This window comes from Marmota marmota, unplaced genomic scaffold, assembly GCF_001458135.2.
Source record: "Marmota marmota marmota unplaced genomic scaffold, marMar, whole genome shotgun sequence".
Taxonomy (NCBI): Eukaryota; Metazoa; Chordata; class Mammalia; order Rodentia; family Sciuridae; genus Marmota; species Marmota marmota.
In genome coordinates, this window is record NW_026000205.1 from 8,725,198 (window position 1) to 8,734,356 (window position 9,159).

General features: G+C 46.1%; 1 protein-coding gene across 5 annotated transcripts in view; it reads left to right on the top strand.

Moving 5' to 3' along the window:
- Fbxo17 (F-box protein 17) overlaps positions 1-9,159 on the top strand; it is a 25,678-nt gene that overhangs the window by 9,965 nt on the left and 6,554 nt on the right. Inside the window, exon 1 of one of the 5 annotated variants that reach the window (XM_048790927.1) lies at positions 7,430-7,594. The exons of the other annotated variants lie outside the window; for them this stretch is intronic. The gene's annotated coding sequence lies outside the window, so the exon portion shown is untranslated. Of the gene's footprint in view, positions 1-7,429; positions 7,595-9,159 lie in introns of those variants that run through there. 5 annotated transcript variants of the gene reach the window in all.

Consider the following 9,159-nt stretch of genomic DNA (forward strand, 5'->3'; position numbering starts at 1 on the left):
TTTTTTTTTTTTTTTTTTTTTTTTTTTGTACCAGGGATGCTTAACTAACACCGAGCTGCATCCCCAGTCCTTTTTATATTTTATTTAAAGTCAGGGTCTCACTAAGTTGCTGAGGCTGACCTTGAACCTGCGATCCTCCTGCCTCAGCCTCCTGAGCCATAGGGATTATAGACATGTGTGCCACCACACCTGACTTGGAGGGTGACCTTTAAGAGGGAGGCCACACTGCCCAGATTCCAATCCCCAGTCCCCTCCACTGCTTGGAACCCCCTGCCGGTTCCCGGGTCTGCAGATAGATGTCTTATCTGGCCCACGTTGTACTTTGATTTTCTAAGATTTATCTTTATATTTCAAATTTGAGTGATTTCACATAAAAGCTGGGATATCTGGCTTCTTTGGAGAAGCTGGAAGATGCAGCCAAGCTGAGGACCCCTGGTGAGTCCCGGTCCCAGCCTCAGTCCGTTTCTTCCACCCAGCCTACCTCAGGGGGGACCTCCACTCCAGTGGGTCTCTGAACTCAGGGTCCCTGAGATAACGTGTGGAGAGTCTGGCACAGAACCAGGCACATACTAGGTGAACCCCGGGTGTGGGATCAGGGGTTCCCTCTGATCATCAGGCACCCACATTTGGTTCCTTAAAAACATAACATGTCCACAGGCTCACACAGGCTGTGACACATCTTGATTATCAATAGCTCAGTTTGCCTTCTTGAAGGGGAAGCCATGCTGAATCTTCGAACATATAAATCCTCCTAAAGAGAAAGGAATCTTAATCTTGTCTTACTGATGACCTTGTGTAACCATCTGTAACAGGTTAGAAACACCATCAGCGACCGTTCAAAAGTAAAAGAGTTGCCAGGTGTGGTGGCACATGCCTGTAATCCCAGCGACTCAGGAGGCTGAGGCAGGAGGATCAAAGTTTGAGGCCAGGCTCAGCAACTTAGCCATCCCTTATTTCGAAATAAAAAATAAATAAAAAGGGCTGGGAGGTAGCTCATTGGTAAAGCATCCCCGGGTTCAATCACAAGTACCAAGAAGAAAAAAAAGTTAAATACTTACCCCATGACCCAGGAATTCTACTGCTAGGTATTTACTCAAAAGAAATGCAAATGTATGTCCATACGTGTGTGTAACGAATGATCATAGCAGCTTTATTCATAACAGCCTCAAACTGGAAACAACCCAGAGGAGTGGACAGATTATGGTTTATCTGTTCAATGGAATACTACTCAACAATAAAAAAGGAATGAATGATGGATGAACACACCCAACAATGTAGATGAATCACACACATGTTATGCTGAAGGAAGGAAGCTAGATGCAAGGAAGCACGTATTATATGTGTCAGTCAGGGTCCAATCAGGAAACTGAAACCACAGAGGAATTTGAGCAGAGAATGTTTAAGCTACAGAATTATGAATTATAACAGGGAATCAGAGTGCAAGCGATTGGCTGCTAAAAAACAAAGAGAAAGAACAGTGATGAATATAAAAATAGCAGATACAATGCTGGGTGTACCTGTAGCCCAGCCACTAGGGAGGCTGAGGCAGCAGATCACCTTGAGCGCAGGAGTTTGAAGCCAGCCTGGGCCACATAGTGAGACCAAGTCTGGGTGTGTGTGTGGTGGGGTGGGGAGAATTAAAGAAAGAAAAGAAAAATAAATAGTAGATAAAAAGAGCAGCAAGTCTAAGTAAGGGGAGAGAGGCTGAGAAGGAGGGCAGCCCTGGGAGAGATCTTGACCTTGTTGGAGCAGGTTTGCTGTAGCCATCCAAGGGCAAAGGAGTCCCTGTAATGGAATTTGCCGGGAAAGCGCTTCTCAGGTGAGGTGAGCGCTGCTGTCCGCCGCGCACCGCGGGACCCACCGCGGGACCCACCGCTGGAGACGCTGCGGCCAGGGAGCCGCCCGGCCCGCCCCGCCCCACGGCCTCCAGCGGCGCCTCTCTGGCGCCATCTACTGACAAAACGTAGCATCGCGTCCGCTGCCCAGGGAAAAAGATTTAAAGGGCCCCCTCCGATTTCGCGGCTTGGAACAAGGAGGCAGTCAAATGATACCTGGCACACTCTGTCATTCTATTGCCATGGAATTATAGAAAGGAAAAAATCCGACTTCCAGCGGCAGAAAGCAGATTAGTCGTTGCTTTGGAATGGCATTTGGGGGTTCACTGGGACGGGGCAAACCCACTGGATGGCGGCAGCCTCTTGAGCGTGGTCAGGGTTTCACAGCTGCGCACTTGACCTGTGTGAGCTTTGGTGAAGGTCAACTATACATCAACGAAGCTCTTTTTTATTTAGCGGTGCCCATTCTAGGAAGTATAGGATCCACGTGCAAAAGATAAATGAAAAGATTTACACGTGCATGTGTACACACCCCAAGTCCCACCACCCAGCTTTCACGATTGTGGTGCAACTCTGCAGGGGGGTGGGTATTGATGGTGGTTTCTGGCGTTGATCTGATGGCTCGCTCACTGCTCTCCCTGATGGGTTCATGATGTACACAGGGACCCACCTCCTCTTGTCCCCTTCCCCAGGTGAATCATCAGAGAGCATCTCATTTTCAGTTCTTTATTTGAGGGGGGGTACTTGGGATTGAACTTTGGGGCACTCAACCACTGAGCCACGTCCCCAGCCCTATTTTGTATTTTACTTAGAGACAGGGTCTCATTGAGTTGCTTAGTGCCTCGCTGTTGCTGAGGCTGGCTTTGAACTCAGGACCCTCCTGCCTCAGCCTCCTAAGCAACTGGGATTACAGGCGTGCACCACCGCACCTGGCATGAAATGACATTCTGTGGACAAAAATGTATAATATCACATCAAGTAAAAATATTTCTAATCATACCAAGACTATACTTGTTATTCTAATGGTTGTTAGCTGATACAGTTAATAAAAGTAAAACTTACAAAGTAAAATCAGGACTATAGACAATGAAGGCGGTGTGTTGGGGATGCTGTCCGTATTTGGGGCAGGAGAATTCTTTGCTGGTGAAATCTGGCCAGTGCAATCAGCCTTGCAAATGAAATTATGTTAATTGATATTTTTTGAAAGTGCAGGCTCCTGCTAGACCCCTTTCATGAAAACAGAAAAGCCTGAGAACAAGCACCAACTATTCTTGTCTTCCAATCCCAGGTGCAAGGAAGCCCTCACTGACCCGGCCCCAGCCACTGTCTGGCACAATCTAAGCAGGGATTACTCAGAGGAGCCCAGCCCATCCCCAGAACCATTCATAAATAAATAAATAAAATGATGGTTACTGTTAAGTTTCTCAAGCAAAAAATATATTTGAACAAACCAAAAATATATTTTTGCATCAATACTCATTGAGTAACAGGTATATTGTGCAAAATTTCTTAGTCACTATTAAAAGGTCTCTGGCTTCCATAAGTTATACAAGTTAAAGATTGTTAGGTAAATTTTTTTTTTAATTTTAATATTTATTTATTTTTTTTAGTTCTTGGCGAACACAACATCTTTGTTTGTATGTGGTGCTGAGGATCGAACACGGGCCGCACGCATGCCAGGCGAGCGCGCTACCACTTGAGCCACATCCCCAGCCCATAGGTAAATTTTTAAAAAAATATTTCTTAGTTGTAGATGAACATAATTCTTTTATGTTATTTTTTAATTTATATGTGGTGCTGAGAGTCGAACCCAGTGCCTCATACATGCTAGGCAAGCCCTCGACCACTGAGCCACAACCCCAGCCCCCTAAATAGATTTACATGCTGATGTTAAACTGTTCCTGTGGATTCCTTCATTATATAATACTCTCATCTTTTGTTCACTAACTTTGTTTTGTTTTGTTTTGTTTGTACCAGGGATTGGATCCAGGGGCACTTGACACTGAGCCACATCCCAAGCCCTTTTTATATTTTATTTAGAGACAGGTTCTCGCTGAGTTGCTTAGGGCCTTGCTAAGTTGCTGAGGCTGGCTTTGAACTTGCAATCCTCCTGCTTCAGTCTCCTGAGCTGCTGGGATTACAGGCTTGAGCCACTGCACCCAACCACCTATCAAATCCTAGTGAATCTTGAACATGTAACCAGCCCTCAGATCAAGAAATAGAAAAAAATATATGCTTTCTAAATAAGTAGACCTCTGCCCAGCTTGACATTGTAATGCTTTCAAATTCTCTTGGTAGGGAATCATTTCTGCTGTGGTTCAGCACATACCCCATCTCTTGAGATCCCAGGTATTGATTCCAAGATCCCCGCCACTCACCCAGGGATACCAAAATCCTGGAATGCTCAAGTCCTTATACAAGAGAGTGGAACTGGAGATGTCCCTCAGGGGTAGAGACTTGCCTAGCATGCTTGAAGCCCAGGTTTGATCTCCAGCACCACCAAAAAATACATCAAGCAGCATAGAACTTATGTACACCTTCCTGTAAACCTTAAATCATCCCCAGATTACTTATAGTTCCTAATGCAGTACAAATGCTATATAAATAGTTGTATTGTTTAGTGAATAACGACAAAAAAAAAGTCCTTTTTTTTTTTTTTCAAATATGTACCATTAGTGCTTGTTGAGTCCAAGGATACAGAATCCATGAAGACAGAGGATAGACTCTCCATTTATGGTGAAATGAGTCACTGAGTCATTGACCATATTCTCAAGTGACAAAAGATCCAATTCTAGATTTTTAAATAAAATGAAATAAAGAAAGATATTACACAAACAAAAATAGCAGTCGTAGTACTTAAACCAATGTTTTTAAAAAATCATGCTATTCCTGACTTATATTTACAAGGTACAAAGGAAATAAATATTTTTTCCCCAAATCACACAGGGGGTAGCATCAGGATTTGAATTCAAATAGGTCTAAGTTTGGACACCCACTGTTTCTTATTGGGGGCTACCTCTGGGGTCTCCATCCCACTCAAGGTAGGTCCCCAAGCATAGTTCCATCTAGCTAGTGCTGCATAACAGCCTGCTGAACAACAATTCAGGCCAGGCAAGGTGGTGCACACCTGGAATCCCAACAATTTGGGAGGCTGAGGCAGGAGGATTGCAAGTTTGAGCAATTTAGCAAGACCCTATGTGACTTAATGAGAACCTGTCTCAAAATAAAACATAAGGGGCGGGCATGGTGGCACACGCCTGTAATCCCAGTGACTCAGAGGCTAAGACAGAAAAATCACGAGTTCAAAGCCAGCCTCAGCAAATGTGAGGTGCTAAGCAGCTCCGTGAGACCCTGTCTCTAAATAAAATACATAAAAGGGCTGGGGATGTGACTCAGGGGTCTAGTGCCCCTGAGTTCAATGAAATTATGTTAATTGATCTTTTTTGAAAGTGCAAACAAACAAATAAATAAAACAAAACATAAAAAGGTCTGGGGTGTGGCTCAGTGGTAAAGCACCCCTGGGTTCAATCCCCCTGCCCCCAAAAACGTTATTTTACTATTATCTTTTATGGTTATGGGGACTGACTGAGCCCAGCTAAGTGGTCCACATTTTGGGGGGAAGGTCTCATGCAGCTGCCATCAGACAGGGGCCGGGGCTGGGCCTTCCCAGGGCTTCTTCATTCCTGCATCAACTCCTGCGATGGGGAGATTGAAACAGCTGGGGCTGGAGCAGCTGGTGCCACCTCCCTGTCTTCGCCTCTCTCTGCATGAGGACTTCAGGGCACCCAGGCTCCTGCCATGACACGGGCAGCTTGCTCTAGCTAATTAATTGTGCAAATCTCTTTTGAGCTCATTCCAATCCCATAGCTCAGGGATTTCACATGGGCCGTTTGCAATCAGCCTTGGTGGGTATGATTTACCCCACGGAAAGCCACAGAGTCTATAAATCCAAGCTCTTCCCCACCCGGCTCCTAAGAGCCAGTTGTTAACCATTTAGCAGCACACCCCTGGACTCAGGGCTCCAAAGGAGGGCCCATCAGGCAGGGGCCTCTTTTAGGTTTTGGAAATCCCTGGGCAATGTCACTTCCGCATTGCTCTGGAAGCTGAGGTGGTCACAAAGACCCAGCAACGTAATGAGAACTCAGGAAGAACATGTCAGTAGGGAAAGTCATTGTAGTTATTTGGGGCAAGTAGGGCAGCAGGAAGTACCGGGCTTGAAATTGGCCTTGAGGCTGCAACATGTTGGATATGAGGGACCTGGTGTGTCCTGAGCAAGCTGCTTGTGTGGTTTGTGAAGGATGGCTGAAAACTCAAGAGGTGCGTTTTTATATTGTTTGTTTTGGTACCAGGGATTGGACGCTAACCCCCTGAGCCACATCCCCAGCCCGTTTTTGTATTTTACTAGAGACAGGGTCTCACTGAGTTGCTTAGGGCCTTGCTAATTTGCTGAGGCTGGCTTTGAACTCACGATTTTGCCTCAGCCTCCTGAGTCGCTGGGATTACAGGTGTGGGCCACTGTGCCCGGCAAGAATCGTATCTCTTGGAGGTCCTTGCTCCTTAATGGTGTCTGACTGCCCTCATTGGCTGAGACAGCCACCCCAGCCCCAGATTGCCAAAGACCAGCACACTCCTAAGAAGAGTGGACCTGGTTGGTCTCATATCCCCGCCAGGCAAACTGGTGGCTGGTTTTAGGAGTCAAGATAATTATTAATGCAACTAATAACCAAGGGGAGAAAAGCACAAACTAATCTCTCTAAAATCTGTCTCCATGACTTCAGTTCTTCTGTAGTGGGGTTAAAGATGATATCAGAGCTGGGTCTGGTGGTGCACACCTGTCATCCCAGCAACTCAGGAGGCTGAGGCGGGAGGAGCATAAGTTTAAACCAGCCTCAGCTACTTACTGAGACTCTATCTCAACATAAAAATAAAAAAGATATATTAGAATTTTTTCTCTATCCATGGGACACTTGCCTGATAGAATCTTTCCTTTTTCTCAGTGCTGGGGATTGAACCCAAGGCATTGCACATACCAGGCAAGTGATCTACCATTGAGCTACACCCCCAGCTCTCCAGTCCTCTTTTCTTTCAAACAAAACTTTAATCAATCTGCTTAAAAATAATAATAGCTGACATGAACTGAGCACTTCCTGTGTGCGCCCATATGACAAGCATTAGTTCATTGGAGCCTCTTAACCCAGGGCGACCTCAGAGGATTGTTTTGCCTGTTAACAAGATGATCAGATTCAGTGAGATGATCCAGCTTAGACGCACAGTACGATGGCTTAATTAGGGCCAATAAATACACTGCGTGAAAATATCACAGCTGAATAGTTGCTTGTTGCTTTTTTGTGAAGTGTAATAATAGTATTAGCAACTGACATAATTTGGTGCTTAATATTAAATTAATATCGCTCTTACTTATGAGCCCCCACAGGCTTTTCATAAGCACTTTATAAATAAATATTGATTTGCTTTATCCTCACTATTGCCCTATAAAGTTGGCACTTTTTTTTTTTTTTGGTGCTGGGGATTGAATTCAAGGGTACTTAACCACTGAGCCATATCCTCAGTCCTTTTTAGTTTTTATTTAGAGGCAGAGTCTCACTGAGTTGCTCACAGCCTTGCTAAATTGCTGAGGCTGGCTTTGAACCTGTGATGGTCCTGCCTCAGCCTCCCGAGACACTGGGATTACAGGCATGTGTCACCGCGCCCAGCAGAAGTCAGCACTTTTAACATCCCATTTTCAGAAGAGGAAACAGGTAAAGAGAGGAGGTTAAGCGACTTGCCCGTGATCCTATAACTAGCTGGAAGCTTAGCTGGGACTTGGACCCAGGCAGGATGGGTGGGCGACTCTGTGCTTTCCCTACTAGAGGGATCTGCCTCAGGGTATGAAGTGAGTTTTGACTAGACCTTGAGCTAGTCACTGAGTTCTGGTTAAATAAATGTGTCCCACCTGGTTACACATGTGCGACATCAGTTCCCTCATCCGCGAAATGGTTTTGCTTGTATTTTTGTGGGGTTTTGTTTTGTTTCGTTGTTGGCAGGCATGAGGATAGAACCCAGGGCCTGACACATGCCAAGCAAGCGCTCAACCACTGAGCTGCACGCCAGCCCATTCGTCCGTTTAACATTCTCTTTATTGAATACTTAGTATGCATCAGGCACTGTTGTAGGCACTGTGGTATGCCACGTGCAAAAGAAACAATTTCTGCCCTCATGATGATTACGATGTGGTAGGAAAGACAGATATCAAAGAGGACTAATAAGTTAATTGCATAGTTAATCGTGTTTTCTGTTAGAAGGTGATAGGTGCATTAGAGAAGTGTTAAGTGAGGAGAAGGGAAGGGGCGTAGGTAATGGTGGTGACGCCCTGAAATTGTAAATAAGGTTGTCATGGAAGGCCCCGTGGAAAAGCTGACATTTGAGCAAAGACCTAAAGCATATTTGGAAGTAAGCAAAGAAATCGTCTGCATCCAGTTGGAGGGGACAGCCAGGGTGAAGGCCCAGAGGCACCGAGCCCCAGAGGCACGGAGGCCAGTGTGGCTGGGGCGGAGTGACTGAGAGGGAGATGAGAATAGAGAGGATGAAGCAGATCACAGGGGCCTCGTGCACCCCGGGAAGGACTGAGCTTTCACCGAGAGTGGGATGGAATCACAGGAGAGCTCCAAGGAGGGCAGGGCACTACCTGTGACGTGGATGCTTGTGAGGAGCGACCATGGAGGAGAGAAGCAAGGGGGAGAGGGATGGCAAGGATTGACAGAGAAGAGTTTCAGAGGCCCAGCTCCAACTCTGTGAGATCAGAGAGAAGAGGAAGAGCCAGCCAGGGAGACTGACAAGAAGCCACTGGAGAGGACAGGAGTCCAGAGGGGAGGTGGGGTGAATAATCAGCAGATGCTGCTGAGGTCAAGCAAGGCCACCAAGGGACAGTAACTAGGCCTCGCATCCTGGAGGTCGCTGTTACCTCAACATCTCAGCACAGGGCAGGGAGCAAGGCCCGACTAGAAAAGGTTGGCAAGAGAATGAAAGCTGAAGATGTGAGGTGGTGAGTCTAGACAATTGTTTTGAGAAGGTTTTTGTTTGTTGAAGATGGAGCCTGGGGCCTTGCACATGCTAGGAGAGCGCTCTACCAAGCTGGTTCCCGTGTTTTCTTTTCTTTTTTTTTTTTTTTTGGTATTGGGGATTGAACCCAGAGGCTCTCAACCACTGAGCCAGTCCCCAGCCCTTTTTATTTATTTATCTTGCTGAGTTGCTTAAGGGCCTCGCTAAATTGCTGGAGTTACAGGTGTGGGCCACGGCACCGGCTTTTTTTTTTTTTGAGACTGGG